Source organism: Bombina bombina, chromosome 3, assembly GCF_027579735.1.
Source record: "Bombina bombina isolate aBomBom1 chromosome 3, aBomBom1.pri, whole genome shotgun sequence".
NCBI classification, from domain to species: Eukaryota; Metazoa; Chordata; class Amphibia; order Anura; family Bombinatoridae; genus Bombina; species Bombina bombina.
In genome coordinates, this window is record NC_069501.1 from 650,705,726 (window position 1) to 650,724,006 (window position 18,281).

Below are 18,281 nucleotides of genomic sequence, written 5' to 3' on the forward strand. Positions count from 1 at the left end.
AAGAGGGTAACACTTCCCAGCCTAAACCAGCATGGAAACCATTGCAAGGCTGGAACAAGGGTAAACAGGCCAAGAAGCCTGCTGCTGCTACCAAGACAGGATGAAGGGGTAGCCCCCGATCCGGGACCGGATCTAGTAGGGGGCAGACTTTCTCTCTTTGTTCAGGCTTTGGCAAGAAATGTTCCGGACCCCTGGGCACTAGAAATTGTCTCTCAGGGGTATCTTCTAGAGTTCAAGGAACTTCCTCCAAGGGGAAGGTTCCACATGTCTCGCTTATCTTTAGACCAGATAAAGAGACAGGCATTCTTACATTGCGTAGGAGACCTATTAAAGATGGGAGTGATACACCCAGTTCCAGCAGCGGAACAAGGTCTGGGTTTTTACTCAAACCTGTTTGTAGTTCCCAGAAAAGAAGGAACTTTCAGACCAATTCTGGATTTAAAAATTCTAAACAAATTCCTCAGAGTTCCATCATTCAAAATGGAAACCATTCGGACGATTTTACCAACGATCCAGGAAGGTCAATATATGACTACCGTGGACCTAAAGGATGCATACCTGCATATTCCTATCCACAACGATCATCATCAGTTCCTGAGGTTCGCCTTTCTGGACAAACATTAACAGTTCGTGGCTCTTACGTTCGGTTTAGCCACTGCTCCCAGAATTTTCACAAAGGTGCTGGGGTCCCTTCTAGCGGTCCTAAGGCCGAGGGGCATTGCAGTAGCACCTTACCTAGACGACATTCTAATTCAAGCGTCGTCCCTTCCCAAAGCAAGGGCTCATACAGACATTGTTTTAGCCTTTCTCAGATCTCACGGGTGGAAGGTGAACATAGAAAAGAGTTCCTTGTTTCCGTCCACAAGGGTTCCCTTTCTGGGAACAATAATAGACTCTGTAGAAATGAAGATTTTTCTGACAGAGGTCAGAAAGTTAAAGCTTCTAAACGCTTGTCGAGTTCTTCAATCTATTCCTCAGCCCTCCATAGCTTAGTGCATGGAGGTAATAGGACTAATGGTTGCGGAAATGGACGTGGTTCCTTTTGCTCAAATTCATTTAAGATCATTGCAACTGTGCATGCTCAAACAGTGGAATGGGGATTATGCAGACTTGTCTCCTCAGATTCAAGTGGACCAGATAACCAGAGACTCACTCCTCTGGTGGTTGGCTCAGGATCACCTGTCTCAGGGAATGAGTTTCCGCAGACCAGAGTGGATCATTGTCACAACCGACGCCAGTCTCTTAGGCTGGGGCGCGGTCTGGGGCTCCCTGAAAGCTCAGGGTCTATGGTCTCGGGAAGAGTCTCTTCTCCCGATAAACATTTTGGAACTGAGAGCGATATTCAATGCGCTCCTGGCTTGGCCTCAACTAGCGAAGGCCAGGTTCATAAGATTTCAGTCTGACAACATCACGACTGTAGTGTACATCAATCATCAGGGAGGAACAAAGAGTTCCCTAGCGATGAAGGAAGTAACCAAGATCATCCAATGGGCGGAGGATCACTCCTGCCATCTATCTGCAATTCACATCCCAGGAGTAGACAACTGGGAGGCGGATTATTTGACTCGTCAGACTTTCCATCCGGGGGAGTGGGAACTTCACCCGGAGGTCTTTGCCCAGTTAACTCAACTATGGGACATTCCAGATATGGATCTGATGGCGTCTCGTCAGAACTCAAAGGTTACTCGCTACGGGTCCAGATCCAGGGATCCCAAGGCGAAACTAGTAGATGCATTGGTAGCGCCTTGGTCGTTCAATCTAGCTTATGTGTTTCCACCGTTCCCTCTCCTTCCCAGGCTTGTAGCCAGGATCAAACAGGAGAAGGCCTCTGTGATTCTAATAGCTCCTGCATGGCCACGCAGGACTTGGTATGCAGACCTGGTGAATATGTCATCGGCTCTCAGCAACTGACTGCTTGGAAATTGAACGCTTGATTCTATCTAAGCGTGGGTTTTCAGATTCAGTTATAGATACTCTGGTTCAGGCCAGAAAACCGGTAACTAGGAAAATTTACCATAAGATATGGCAAAAATATATCTGTTGGTGCGAATCCAAGGGTTACTCTTGGAGTAAAATTAGAATTCCTAGGATACTTTCCTTTCTCCAAGAGGGTTTGGATAAAGGTTTGTCAGCTAGTTCTCTAAAAGGACAGATATCTGCTCTGTCTGTTTTGTTGCACAAACGTTTGGCAGCCGCGCCAGATGTACAGGCGTTTGTACAGGCATTAGTTAGAATCAAGTTTAGGTGAGTGAAGTGTAAAACTTTTTTGCGCTGCCTAATGGGGTAAGCCTTTTACTCCTAGGATATTTTCCCCAAAAAATATCTTACTTAGGTGTACAGGAGAGGTTTTGGAAATTTTTGGAGTGTAGGCGCAAGTGAATGCTTTTACCCCTGTCTTGATTATTCAGTATCCTTATCTAAGGGAATTGTATAAAAGATTTGTATAAAAGATTTGACACTTGTTTAAATAACAAATATATTTATTTGAAAAATAAGAAAAAAATCTCTTTAAAAATTCCAATACGGACTTTGTGACACGTGGTTTACAAGTTCTAATATGTCTTGTAACTAATAAGTGAAGTCTATGACTGGTGTTACAAGATTAATGGTATAGATGTATAGTAACAATATGTTTGGTAATGATATGTTTAGTGACAATATGTTCATAAGAAATATAATGAAACAACCTATGTGTTGGGAAAATGTTTTGAAAATAGGACTCGTTAGAGTGTTGTACCTAGTGCATTGAAAACCTAGTACACAGTCTAAAAAGTCAAATTTATGTTTGTAGAGTTTTGCTATTGCCAATATTTCTTGTTTTACTATATATATAGAAAACTATTCTTGGTGCTTGTTCCTGGTATCAGCAATTATTAGCTTTCACACAAATCACTGTCATATGAGAGAGGAAAGGAAAATGTTTGGACATTTGTTGCTTAAAATCTTACAAATATTTGTTGCTTGAAGTCTTACAAATATTTCATAAAACATATATTGCTAAAAATGTAAAAATGTATATTTACGGTTAAAACTGTATTTCTGCAATTATAAAACATATATTGCCAAAAGTGTAAAACTGTATATTTACGGTTAAAACTGTATTTCTGCAATTTTAAACTTGCTAGTAGTCGGCCGACTATTGTATGGCAATTTAAATTGCACAGGAAATTTTTGTATTCGTTGGTAACTCAGTATCAATATTAAAAGAAAAAGAAAAACCACCGGTGGATTTGTTGTTTAAAAGTAGTTTTCTTAAAAGCTTTTTTTGGATAATTTGTGTCGGTTTATATTGGACACTCCTATTTGCGCCAGTATCCTTGAGTGTTAAACACTGTCAATATGTGTTGAGATAAGAACTATAATGACCAAAGCTCTACGGTCTAGGGAAGTATTAGAGTAAGGAGCGTTAAGACTTACTGTACTCCTAACCGATTCTGGAGCCTGGTTCGAGTTGTTGCGCTCTTTTTTGCTGGAGGATGTCGAGTTCCGCTGACTGTGTGCAGCTCCGTTTCCCTCTTGATGTGGGTAGTCTTTGTAACGGTCTGCTGGTATAGACCGAAGTGCTGGAGTTGATACAAATTGGAAGTGTTTTTCTTTGAAGGCTTTGATCCGTCTGCAATGATCCCAAAGTCAATATGTCAACGCGTTTCTGCCCTCAAAAAAGGGCCTTTCTCAAGACTAGTCTTGAGAAAGGCCCTTTTTTGAGGGCAGAAACGCGTTGACATATTGACTTTGGGATCATTGCAGACGGATCAAAGCCTTCAAAGAAAAACACTTCCAATTTGTATCAACTCCAGCACTTCGGTCTATACCAGCAGACCGTTACAAAGACTACCCACATCAAGAGGGAAACGGAGCTGCACACAGTCAGCGGAACTCAACATCCTCCAGCAAAAAAGAGCGCAACAACTCGAACCAGGCTCCAGAATCGGTTAGGAGTACAGTAAGTCTTAACGCTCCTTACTCTAATACTTCCCTAGACCGTAGAGCTTTGGTCATTATAGTTCATATCTCAACACATATTGACAGTGTTTAACACTCAAGGATACTGGCGCAAATAGGAGTGTCCAATATAAACCGACACAAATTATCCAAAAAAAGCTTTTAAGAAAACGACTTTTAAACAACAAATCCACCGGTGGTTTTTCTTTTTCTTTTAATATTGATACTGAGTTACCAACGAATACAAAAATTTCCTGTGCAATTTAAATTGCCATACAATAGTCGGCCGACTACTAGCAAGTTTAAAATTGCAGAAATACAGTTTTAACCGTAAATATACAGTTTTACACTTTTGGCAATATATGTTTTATAATTGCAGAAATACAGTTTTAACCGTAAATATACATTTTTACATTTTTAGCAATATATGTTTTATGAAATATTTGTAAGACTTCAAGCAACAAATATTTGTAAGATTTTAAGCAACAAATGTCCAAACATTTTCCTTTCCTCTCTCATATGACAGTGATTTGTGTGAAAGCTAATAATTGCTGATACCAGGAACAAGCACCAAGAATAGTTTTCTATATATATAGTAAAACAAGAAATATTGGCAATAGCAAAACTCTACAAACATAAATTTGACTTTTTAGACTGTGTACTAGGTTTTCAATGCACTAGGTACAACACTCTAACGAGTCCTATTTTCAAAACATTTTCCCAACACATAGGTTGTTTCATTATATTTCTTATGAACATATTGTCACTAAACATATCATTACCAAACATATTGTTACTATACATCTATACCATTAATCTTGTAACACCAGTCATAGACTTCACTTATTAGTTACAAGACATATTAGAACTTGTAAACCACGTGTCACAAAGTCCGTATTGGAATTTTTAAAGAGATTTTTTTCTTATTTTTCAAATAAATATATTTGTTATTTAAACAAGTGTCAAATCTTTTATACAAATCTTTTATACAATTCCCTTAGATAAGGATACTGAATAATCAAGACAGGGGTAAAAGCATTCACTTGCGCCTACACTCCAAAAATTTCCAAAACCTCTCCTGTACACATTAGTTAGAATCAAGCCTGTCTACAGACCTATGACTCCTCCATGGAGTCTAAATTTAGTTCTTTCAGTTCTTCAAGGGGTTCCGTTTGAACCTTTGCATTCCATAGATATTAAATTACTATCTTGGAAAGTTCTGGTTTTGGTTGCTATTTCTTCTGCTAGAAGAGTTTCCGAATTGTCTGCTTTGCAGTGTACTTCACCCTATCTGGTATTCCATACAGATAAGGTAGTTTTACGTACTAAGCCTGGTTTTCTTCCAAAGGTGGTTTCCAATAGGAATATTAACCAGTAAATAGTTGTTCCTTCTCTGTGTCCGAATCCAGTTTCGAAGAAGGAACGTTTGTTACATAACTTAGATGTAGTCCGTGCTTTAAAATTCTATTTAGAAGCAACAAAGGATTTCAGACAGACATCTTGTTTGTTTGTCGTCTATTCTGGTAAGAGGAGAGGTCAGAAAGCTACTGCTACCTCTTTCCTTTTGGCTAAAAAGCATCATCCGATTGGCTTATGAGACTGCCGGACGGCAGCCTCCTGAACGAATTACAGCTCACTCTACTAGAGCTGTGGCTTCCACATGGGCCTTCAAGAATGAGGCTTCTGTTGAACAGATCTGTAAGGCAGCGACGTGGTCTTCTCTGCATACTTTTGCCAAATTTTTCAAATTTGATACTTATGCTTCTTCGGAGGCTATTTTTGGGGGAGAGGTTTTGCAAGCTGTGGTGCCTTCCGTTTAGGTTACCTGACTTGTTCCCTCCCTTCATCCGTGTCCTAAAGCTTTGGTATTGGTTCCCACAAGTAAGGATGAAGCCGTGGACCGGACACACCAATGTAGGAGAAAACAGAATTTGTTTACCTGATAAATTTCTTTCTCCTAGGGTGTGTCCGGCCCACGGCCCGCCCTGGCTTTTAGTCAGGTTTAAAATTTTTATTTTTCTGTACACTACAGTCACCACGGCAACTTATAGTTTCTCCTTTTTCTCCTAACCGTCGGTCGAATGACTGGGGGGCGGAGCCAGAGGGGGGGCTATATGGACAGCTTTGCTGTGTGCTCTCTTTGCCATTTCCTGTAGGGAATGAGAATATCCCACAAGTAAGGATGAAGCCGTGGACCGGACACACCGTAGGAGAAAGAAATTTATCAGGTAAACATAAATTCTGTTTTTTGATTTCGTTTTGAATGGATTGACTTTTTTACCATTTTTGATTAACTCTCCAACGTGTATTTATAACCCCCAGTTATGTAAATGTATTATTATTCGCTATCTGTTTACCCTTCCCTTTTTCTTCTCTGTACCCCTGACGGATACTCAATAAAAAAAAAAAAAATCTAAGGGTAAATCTAAAGCTTCTAATTGTTTTCGTTCTTTTCGACAGAATAAGGAACAGAAAGCCAATCTTTCCCCCAAAGAATCTGGTTCCAATTGGAAACATTCAAGTTGGAATAAATCCAATCCTTTTAAGAAACCAAAGCCAGCCCCCAAAAGACTGCATGAAGGTGTGGCCCTCATTCCAGCTCAGCTGGTGGGGGGCAGATTAAAAAACATTTCAAGACATTTGGGTAGATTCTTCCTGTGATTTTTTTTTTTCTCACACGTTCCAGCAAATCCAGTGAAGGCTCAGGTTTTTCTGAAATGTTTCAGATCTAGAGCTTTCTGGGGTAATCATACCAGTTCAATTCTATTCATTGTCCCAAAGAAAGAAAATTCATTTAAACCAGTTATGGATCTGAAAAATTTGAATCGTTTTGTAAGAGTGCCAACTTTCAAAATGGTGAGTATAAGGACTATTCTGCCTTTTTGTTCAGCAAGGTCATTATATGTCCACGATATGAAGTGCATATCTTCATATTCCGATTCGTCCAGACCACTATCGGTTTCTGAGATTTTCTTTTCTAGACAAGCATTACCAATTTGTTGCTCTTCCATTTGGCCTAGCGACTGCTCTAAGAATTTTTTTGAAGGTTCTCGGTGCCCTACTCTCTAATCAGAGAACTGGGTATTGTGGTGTTTCCTTTTTTGGGTGATATCTTGATACTACCTCAGTCTTTTTACATTCTGCTGAATCTCACACGAATCAACTAGTGATGTTTCTTCAAAGACCTGGTTGGAGGATCAATTTACCAAAATGTTCATTGATTCCTCAGACAATGGTTTGTTCGTAGGATAGCCTTATGCTTGTCCCAGAACATTTTTAAAGTCCACAACAGTGTTTGTCTTTACTACCTCTTGAGGAAGTTTATTCCATAAATGAATCACTCTTTCTGTAAAGAAGTGCTTCCTCAAATTACTCCTGAATCTACTACTCTTCAGCTTCTTAGGACAAGGGTCACCTTTTTAGGTTTTCAGATAGATTCAGTGTCCATGACTCTGTCTCTAACAGACAAGAGACAAATGAAATTGGTTTCAGCTTGTCGAAACCTTCAGTCTCAATTATTCCCTTCAGTGGCTATGTGCATGGAAATTTTAGGTCTCATGACTGCAGCATTGGATGCAATCCCCTTTGCTTGTTTTCATGAGAGACCTCTTCAGCTTTGTATGCTGAATCAATGGTGCAGGGATTAATCAAGGATGTCACAATTAATATCCTTAAATCCCAATGTTCGACTCTCTCTGACTTGGTGATTAGATCACCATTGTATAGTTCAAGGGGCTTCCTTTGTTCATCCAACCTGAACTGTAATCGCAACAGATGCAAGTCTTTCAGGTTGGGGAGCTTTCTGGGGATCTCTGACAGCACAAGGGGTTTAGAAATCTCAAGAGGTGAGGTTACCAATCAATATTTTAGAACCCTGTACTGTTTTCAGGACTCTTAATGTTTGGCCTCTGTTGAAAAGAAAACCATTCATTTGTTTTCAGACAGACAATATAACAGTGGCATATGTCAATCAGGGTAAGACTCAATCCCCTAGCTATGAAAGAAGTATCTCGGATATGTTCTTGGGCAGAATCCAGCTCTTGTCTAATTTCTGTGGTACATTTCCCAGGTAAAGACAATTGGGAAGTGGATTATCTCAGCCGTCAGACTTTACATCCGGGGGAGTGGTCTCTCCATCCAGGTTTTTTCAGATTGTTCAGATGTGGGGTCTTCCAGAAATAGATCTGATGGCTTTTCATCTTAACAAGAAACTTCCCAGGTACCTGTCCCGGTCCAGGGATCCTCAGGCGGAGTCAGTGGATGCGTTAGCAGTTACTTGGTTTTACCAACCTGCTTATATCTTCCCGCCTCTAGTTATTCTTCCAAGAGTAATCTCCAAGATCATCATAGAACAATCATTTGTGTTTCTGGTAGCACCAGCATGGCCTCACAGGTTCTGGTATGCGGATTTTGTCCGGATGTCCAGTTGCCAACCTTGGCCACTTCCTTTAAGATCAGACCTTCTGTCTCAAGTACTGTTGTTTTTCCATCAGGATCTAAAATCATTAAATTTGAAGGTATGGAAATTGAACGCTTAGTGCTTAGTCATAGAGTTTCTCTGACTTAGTGATTGATACTATGTTTAGGTTACCTGACTTGTTCCCTCCCTTCATCCGTGTCCTAAAGCTTTGGTATTGGTTCCCACAAGTAAGGATGAAGCCGTGGACCGGACACACCAATGTAGGAGAAAACAGAATTTGTTTACCTGATAAATTTCTTTCTCCTACGGTGTGTCCGGTCCACGGCCCGCCCTGGCTTTTAGTCAGGTTTAAAATTTTTATTTTTCTGTACACTACAGTCACCACGGCAACTTATAGTTTCTCCTTTTTCTCCTAACCGTCGGTCGAATGACTGGGGGGCGGAGCCAGAGGGGGGGCTATATGGACAGCTTTGCTGTGTGCTCTCTTTGCCATTTCCTGTAGGGAATGAGAATATCCCACAAGTAAGGATGAAGCCGTGGACCGGACACACCGTAGGAGAAAGAAATTTATCAGGTAAACATAAATTCTGTTTTTTGATTTCGTTTTGAATGGATTGACTTTTTTACCATTTTTGATTAACTCTCCAACGTGTATTTATAACCCCCAGTTATGTAAATGTATTATTATTCGCTATCTGTTTACCCTTCCCTTTTTCTTCTCTGTACCCCTGACGGATACTCAATAAAAAAAAAAAAAATCTAAGGGTAAATCTAAAGCTTCTAATTGTTTTCGTTCTTTTCGACAGAATAAGGAACAGAAAGCCAATCTTTCCCCCAAAGAATCTGGTTCCAATTGGAAACATTCAAGTTGGAATAAATCCAAGCCTTTTAAGAAACCAAAGCCAGCCCCCAAAAGACTGCATGAAGGTGTGGCCCTCATTCCAGCTCAGCTGGTGGGGGGCAGATTAAAAAACATTTCAAGACATTTGGGTAGATTCTTCCTGTGATTTTTTTTTTTCTCACACGTTCCAGCAAATCCAGTGAAGGCTCAGGTTTTTCTGAAATGTTTCAGATCTAGAGCTTTCTGGGGTAATCATACCAGTTCAATTCTATTCATTGTCCCAAAGAAAGAAAATTCATTTAAACCAGTTATGGATCTGAAAAATTTGAATCGTTTTGTAAGAGTGCCAACTTTCAAAATGGTGAGTATAAGGACTATTCTGCCTTTTTGTTCAGCAAGGTCATTATATGTCCACGATATGAAGTGCATATCTTCATATTCCGATTCGTCCAGACCACTATCGGTTTCTGAGATTTTCTTTTCTAGACAAGCATTACCAATTTGTTGCTCTTCCATTTGGCCTAGCGACTGCTCTAAGAATTTTTTTGAAGGTTCTCGGTGCCCTACTCTCTAATCAGAGAACTGGGTATTGTGGTGTTTCCTTTTTTGGGTGATATCTTGATACTACCTCAGTCTTTTTACATTCTGCTGAATCTCACACGAATCAACTAGTGATGTTTCTTCAAAGACCTGGTTGGAGGATCAATTTACCAAAATGTTCATTGATTCCTCAGACAATGGTTTGTTCGTAGGATAGCCTTATGCTTGTCCCAGAACATTTTTAAAGTCCACAACAGTGTTTGTCTTTACTACCTCTTGAGGAAGTTTATTCCATAAATTAATCACTCTTTCTGTAAAGAAGTGCTTCCTCAAATTACTCCTGAATCTACTACTCTTCAGCTTCTTAGGACAAGGGTCACCTTTTTAGGTTTTCAGATAGATTCAGTGTCCATGACTCTGTCTCTAACAGACAAGAGACAAATGAAATTGGTTTCAGCTTGTCGAAACCTTCAGTCTCAATTATTCCCTTCAGTGGCTATGTGCATGGAAATTTTAGGTCTCATGACTGCAGCATTGGATGCAATCCCCTTTGCTTGTTTTCATGAGAGACCTCTTCAGCTTTGTATGCTGAATCAATGGTGCAGGGATTAATCAAGGATGTCACAATTAATATCCTTAAATCCCAATGTTCGACTCTCTCTGACTTGGTGATTAGATCACCATTGTATAGTTCAAGGGGCTTCCTTTGTTCATCCAACCTGAACTGTAATCGCAACAGATGCAAGTCTTTCAGGTTGGGGAGCTTTCTGGGGATCTCTGACAGCACAAGGGGTTTAGAAATCTCAAGAGGTGAGGTTACCAATCAATATTTTAGAACCCTGTACTGTTTTCAGGACTCTTAATGTTTGACCTCTGTTGAAAAGAAAACCATTCATTTGTTTTCAGACAGACAATATAACAGTGGCATATGTCAATCAGGGTAAGACTCAATCCCCTAGCTATGAAAGAAGTATCTCGGATATGTTCTTGGGCAGAATCCAGCTCTTGTCTAATTTCTGTGGTACATTTCCCAGGTAAAGACAATTGGGAAGTGGATTATCTCAGCCGTCAGACTTTACATCCGGGGGAGTGGTCTCTCCATCCAGGTTTTTTCAGATTGTTCAGATGTGGGGTCTTCCAGAAATAGATCTGATGGCTTTTCATCTTAACAAGAAACTTCCCAGGTACCTGTCCCGGTCCAGGGATCCTCAGGCGGAGTCAGTGGATGCGTTAGCAGTTACTTGGTTTTACCAACCTGCTTATATCTTCCCGCCTCTAGTTATTCTTCCAAGAGTAATCTCCAAGATCATCATAGAACAATCATTTGTGTTTCTGGTAGCACCAGCATGGCCTCACAGGTTCTGGTATGCGGATTTTGTCCGGATGTCCAGTTGCCAACCTTGGCCACTTCCTTTAAGATCAGACCTTCTGTCTCAAGTACTGTTGTTTTTCCATCAGGATCTAAAATCATTAAATTTGAAGGTATGGAAATTGAACGCTTAGTGCTTAGTCATAGAGTTTCTCTGACTTAGTGATTGATACTATGTTATAGGCTCGTTAATCTGTTTATAGGAAGATTTATTGAGTTTGGAAGACTTATATTTCATGGTGTTCTTCTCATAAATTCTCCTGGCATTCTTTTAGAATGCCTTGAATTTTACAGTTTCTTCAGAATGGTTTGGATAAAGGTTTGTCTGCAAGTTCCTTGTAGGGACAAATCTCTGCTCTTTCTGTTTTATTTCACAGAAAGATTGCTAAGCTTCCTGATATTCACTGTTTTGTACAGGCTTTGGTCCGTATCAAGCCTGTCATTAAATCAATCTCTCCTCCTTGGAGTCTTAATTTGGTTTTGAAGGCTTTACAGGCTCCTCCTTTTGAGCCTATGTATTTTTTGGATATTAAACTACTTTCTTGGAAAGTGTTGTTCCTTTTGACTATCTATTCTGCTAGAAGAGTCTCCTTTTTTGATTTTTCATCAGGATAAAGCAGTTTTGCAGACTTCATTTAAATTTTTACCTAAAGTTGTGAATTCTAACAACATTAATAGGGAAATTGTTGTTCCCTATTTGTGTCCTAATCCTAAGAATTCTTTGGAGAGATCCTTACATTCTCTGGATGTTGTAAGAGCTTTGAGCTTTATGTTGAAGCTACTAAAGATTTCAGGAAGACTTCTAGTCTATTTGTTGTCTTTTCTGGTTCTAGGAAAGGTCAGAAAGCTTCTGCCATTTTCTTGGCATCTTGGTTAAAGCTTTTGATTCATCAGGCTTATTTGGAGTCGGGTCAGGCTCTGCCTCAGAGAATCACAGCTCATTCTACTAGATCAGTCTCCACTTCATGGGCTTTTAAGAATGAAGCTTCAGTTGATCAGATTTGCAAAGCAGCAACTTGGTCTTCTTTGCATACATTTACTAATTTCTACCGTTTTGATGTATTTGCCTCTTCGGAAGCAGTTTTTGGTAGAAAAGTTCTTCAGGCAGCTGTTTGTTTGATTCCTCTGCTTATGTTTATATTTTTTTCTTTTCAATTATGAAACAAACTTATTTTTTTGGATGTGGATTTATTTTTTTCAGCGGAAAATGGCTGTTTTTATTTTTATCCCTCCCTCTCTAGTGACTCTTCCGTGGAGTACCACATCTTGGGTATTACTATCCCATACATCACTAGCTCATGGACTCTTGCCAATTACATGATAGAAAAACATAATTTATGTAAGAACTTACCTGATAAATTCATTTCTTTCATATTGGCAAGAGTCCATAAGACCCACCCTTTTTATGGTGGTTATGTTTTTTTGTATAAAGCACAATTATATTTCCAGTTCCTTTTTGAAGCTTTTTACTCCTTTTTCTATCACCCCACTACGTGGCTATTCATTAAACTGAATTGTGGGTGTGGTGAGGGGTGTATTTATAGGCATTTTGAGGTTTGGGAAACTTTGCCCCTCCTGGTAAGATTGTATATCCCATACGTCACTAGCTCATGGACTCTTGCCAATAGGAAAGAAATTATTTTATCAGGTAAGTTCTTACATAAATTGTTTTCTCTTGTTAAGTGTATCCAGTCCACGGATCATCCATTACTTGTGGGATATTCTCCTTCCCAACAGGAAGTTGCAAGAGAATCACCCACAGCAGAGCTGCTATATAGCTCCTCCCCTCACTGCCATACCCAGTCATTCTCTTGCAACTCTCAACTAAGATGGAGGTCGTAAGAGGACTGTGGTGTTTTATACTTAGTTTATTTCTTCAATCAAAAGTTTGTTATTTTTAAATGGTACCGGAGTGTACTGTTTATCTCAGGCAGTATTTAGAAGAAGAATCTGCCTGTGTTTTCTATGATCTTAGCAGAAGTAACTAAGATCCTTTGCTGTTCTCACATATTCTGAGGAGTGAGGTAACTTCAGAGGGGGAATAGCGTGTAGGTTTTCCTGTAATAAGGTATGTGCAGTTAAAATATTTTTCTAGGGAATGGAATTTGCTAGAAAATGCTGCTGATGCCGAAGTAATGTAAGTAAAGCCTTAAATGCAGTGATAGCGACTGGTATCAGGCTTATTAAAAGAGATACATACTCTTATAAAAGTGTATTTTAAAACGTTTGCTGGCATGTTTAATCGTTTTTTACATATGTTTGGTGATAAAACTTCTTGGGGCCTAGTTTTTTCCACATGGCTGGCTTGAATTTTGCCTAGAAACAGTTCCCTGAGGCTTCCCACTGTTGTAATATGAGTGGGAGGAGCCTATTTTGGCGTTTTTTTGCACAGCAAAAATTACAGACAGACATCCAGCTTCTTCCTACATGATCCAGGACTTCTCTGAAGGGCTCAAAAGGCTTCAAAAGTCGTATTGAGGGAGGTTAAAAGCCACAGTAGAGCTGTGGCAGTTGTTGTGACTGTTTAAAAAATGTTTTTGTCATTTGTTATTCCGTTTTTGGTATTAAGGGGTAAATCATCCATTTGCAAGTGGGTGCAATGCTCTGCTAACTTATTACATACACTGTAAAAAATTTGTTAGTGTAACTGCATTTTTTCACTGTTATTTCAAAATTTGGGAAAATTTGTGTTTCTTAAAGGCGCAGTAACGTTTTTTATATTGCTTGTAAACTTGTTTTAAAGTGTTTTCCAAGCTTGCTAGTCTCATTGCTAGTCTGTTTAAACATGTCTGACACAGAGGAACCTACTTGTTCATTATGTTTGTAAGCCATGGTGGAGCCCCATAGGAGAATGTGTACTAAATGTATTGATTTCACCTTAAACAGTAAAGATCAGTCTTTATCTATAAAAGAATTATCACCAGAGGGTTCTGTCGAGGGGGAAGTTATGCCGACTAACTCTCCCCACGTGTCAGACCCTTCGCCTCCCGCTCAGGGGACGCACGCTAATATGGCGCCAATTACATCAGGGACACCCATAGCGATTACCTTGCAGGACATGGCTGCAATCATGAATAATACCCTGTCAGAGGTATTATCTAGATTGCCTGAATTAAGAGGCAAGCGCAATAGCTCTGGGGTTAGGAGAGATACAGAGCGCGCAAATGCTGTTAGAGCCATGTCTGATACTGCGTCACAGTATGCAGAACATGAGGACGGAGAGCTTCAGTCTGTGGGTGACATCTCTGACTCGGAGAAACCTGATTCAGAGATTTCTAATTTTAAATTTAAGCTTGAGAACCTCCGTGTATTGCTTGGGGAGGTATTAGCTGCTCTGAATGACTGTAACACAGTTGCAATTCCAGAGAAATTGTGTAGGCTGGATAGATACTATGCGGTGCCGGTGTGTACTGACGTTTTTCCTATACCTAAAAGGCTTACAGAAATTATTAGCAAGGAGTGGGATAGACCCGGTGTGCCCTTTTCCCCACCTCCTATATTTAGAAAAATGTTTCCAATAGACGCCACTACACGGGACTTATGGCAGATGGTCCCTAAGGTGGAGAGAGCAGTTTCTACTTTAGCAAAGCGTACCACTATCCCGGTTGAGGACAGTTGTGCTTTTTCAGATCCAATGGATAAAAAATTGGAGGGTTACCTTAAGAAAATGTTTATTCAACAAGGTTTTATTTTACAGCCCCTTGCATGCATTGCGCCTGTCACTGCTGCGGCGGCGGCATTCTGGTTTGAGGCCCTGGAAGAGGCCATCCAGACAACTCCATTGAATGAAATTGACAAGCTTAGAACGCTTAAGCTAGCTAACTCATTTGTTTCTGATGCCATTGTTCATTTGACTAAACTAACGGCTAAGAATTCCGGATTCACCATCCAGGCGCGTAGGGCGCTATGGCTTAAATCCTGGTCAGCTGACCTGACTTCAAAGTCTAAATTACTCAACATTCCTTTCAAGGGGCAGACCTTATTCGGGCCTGGCTTGAAGGAAATTATTGCTGACATACCTTCCTCAGGACAGGGCCAAATCAAAGGCCAAACAGTCTAATTTTCGTGCCTTTCGAAATTTCAAGGCAGGAGCAGCATCAACTTCCTCCGCTTCAAAACAAGAGGGAACTGTTGCTCATTCCAGACAGGCCTGGAAACCTAACCAGTCCTGGAACAAGGGCAAGCAGGCCAGAAAGCCTGCTGCTGCCCCCAAGACAGCATGAAGGAACGGCCCCCTATCTGGAAACGGATCTAGTGGGGGGCAGACTTTCTCTCTTCGCCCAGGCGTGGGCAAGAGATGTTCAGGATCCCTGGGCGTTGGAGATCATATCTCAGGGATCTCTTCTGGACTTCAAAGCTTCTCCTCCACAAGGGTGATTTCATCTTTCAAGGTAATCAGCAAACCAGATAAAGAAAGAGGCATTCCTAAGCTGTGTGCAAGACCTCCTAGTAATGGGAGTGATCCATCCAGTTCCGCGGACGGAACAAGGACAGGGATTTTATTCAAATCTGTTTGTGGTTCCCAAGAAAGAGGGAACCTTCAGACCAATCTTGGATCTAAAGATCTTAAACAAATTCCTCAGAGTTTCATCATTCAAAATGGAAACTATTCGGACCATCCTACCCATGATCCAAGAGGGTCAGTACATGACCACAGTGGACTTAAAGGATGCCTACCTTCACATACCGATTCACAAAGATCATCATCGGTTCCTAAGGTTTGCCTTTCTAGACAGGCATTACCAATTTGTAGCTCTTCCCTTCGGGTTGGCCACTGCCCCGAGAATTTTTACAAAGGTTCTGGGCTCACTTCTGGCGGCTCTAAGACCGCGAGGCATAGCGGTGGCTCCGTATCTAGAAGACATCCTGATACAGGCGTCAAGCTTTCAAATTGCCAAGTCTAATACAGAGATAGTTCTGGCATTTCTGAGGTCGCATGGGTGGAAAGTGAACGTGGAAAAGAGTTCTCTATCACCACTCACAAGAGTCTCCTTCCTAGGGACTCTTATAGATTCTGTAGAGATGAAAATTTACCTGACGGAGTCCAGGTTATCAAAACTTCTAAATGCTTGCCGTGTCCTTCATTCCATTCCACGCCCGTCAGTGGCTCAGTGCATGGAAGTAATCGGCTTAATGGTAGCGGCAATGGACATAGTGCCATTTGCGCGCCTGCATCTCAGACCGCTGCAATTATGCATGCTAAGTCAGTGGAATGGGGATTACTCAGATTTGTCCCCTCTACTAAATCTGGATCAAGAGACCAGAGATTCTCTTCTCTGGTGGCTTTCTCGGGTCCATCTGTCCAAGGGTATGACCTTTCGCAGGCCAGATTGGACGATTGTAACAACAGATGCCAGCCTTCTAGGTTGGGGCGCAGTCTGGAACTCCCTGAAGGCTCAGGGATCGTGGACTCAGGAGGTGAAACTCCTCCCAATAAATTTTCTGGAGTTAAGAGCAATATTCAAGGCTCTTCTAGCTTGGCCTCAGTTAGCAACACTGAGGTTCATCAGATTTCAGTTGGACAACATCACGACTGTGGCTTACATCAACCATCAAGGGGCAACCAGGAGTTCCCTAGCGATGTTAGAAGTCTCAAAGATAATTCGCTGGGCAGAGTCTCACTCTTGCCACCTGTCAGCGATCCACATCCCAGGCGTAGAGAACTGGGAGGCGGATTTTCTAAGTTGTCAGACTTTTCATCCGGGGCAGTGGGAACTCCATCCGGAGGTGTTTGCTCAACTAGTCCATCGTTGGGGCAAACCAGAACTGGATCTCATGGCGTCTCGCCAGAACGCCAAGCTTCCTTGTTACGGATCCAGGTCCAGGGACCCGGGAGCAACGCTGATAGATGCTCTAGCAGCTCCTTGGTTCTTCAACCTGGCCTATGTGTTTCCACCGTTTCCTCTGCTCCCTCGACTGATTGCCAAAATCAAACAGGAGAGAGCATCGGTGATTCTGATAGCGCCTGCGTGGCCACGCAGGACCTGGTATGCAGACCTAGTGGACATGTCATCTCTTCCACCATGGACTCTGCCTCTGAGGCAGGACCTTCTAATACAAGGTCCTTTCAATCATCCAAAACTAATTTCTCTGAGACTGACTGCATAAAGATTGAACGCTTGATTCTATCAAGGCGTGGCTTCTCCGAGTCAGTCATTGATACCTTAATACAGGCTCGGAAGCCTGTCACCAGGAAAATCTACCATAAGATATGGCGTAAATATCTTTATTGGTGTGAATCCAAGAGTTACTCATGGAGTAAGGTTAGGATTCCTAGGATATTGTCCTTTCTCCAAGAGGGTTTGGACAAAGGCTTATCAGCTAGTTCTTTAAAAGGACAGATCTCTGCTCTATCTATTCTTTTGCACAAACGTCTGGCAGAAGTTCCAGACGTCCAGGCATTTTGTCAGGCTTTGGTTAGGATTAAGCCTGTGTTTAAAACTGTTGCTCCCCCGTGGAGCTTAAACTTGGTTCTTAAAGTTCTTCAAGGAGTTCCGTTTGAACCCCTTCATTCCATTGATATTAAACTTTTATCTTGGAAAGTTCTGTTTTTGATGGCTATTTCCTCGGCTCGAAGAGTCTCTGAGTTATCTGCCTTACATTGTGATTCTCCTTATCTGATTTTTCATTCAGACAAGGTAGTTCTGCGTACCAAACCTGGGTTTTTACCTAAGGTGGTTTCTAACAGGAATATCAATCAAGAGATTGTTGTTCCATTATTGTGTCCTAATCCTTCTTTTGGACGTAGTCCGTGCCTTGAAGTTTTACTTACAGGCTACTAAAGATTTTCGTCAAACATCTGCCCTGTTTGTCGTTTACTCTGGACAGAGGAGAGGTCGAAAAGCTTCGGCAACCTCTCTCCTTTTGGCTTCGGAGCATAATACGCTTAGCCTATGAGACTGCTGGACAGCAGCCCCCTGAAAGGATTACAGCTCATTCTACTAGAGCTGTGGCTTCCACCTGGGCCTTTAAAAATGAGGCCTCTGTTGAACAGATTTGCAAGGCTGCGACTTGGTCTTCGCTTCACACCTTTTCAAAATTTTACAAATTTGACACTTTTGCTTCTTCAGAGGCTGTTTTTGGGAGAAAGGTTCTACAGGCAGTGGTTCCTTCCGTTTAAGTTCCTGCCTTGTCCCTCCCTTCATCCGTGTACTTTAGCTTTGGTATTG

The 18,281-nt window shown here is 41.2% G+C and overlaps 1 protein-coding gene across 1 annotated transcript in view; it reads left to right on the plus strand.

Annotated features, from left to right (window-relative positions):
- VPS53 (VPS53 subunit of GARP complex) overlaps positions 1–18,281 on the plus strand; it is an 833,787-nt gene that overhangs the window by 228,415 nt on the left and 587,091 nt on the right. The window lies entirely within an intron of this gene.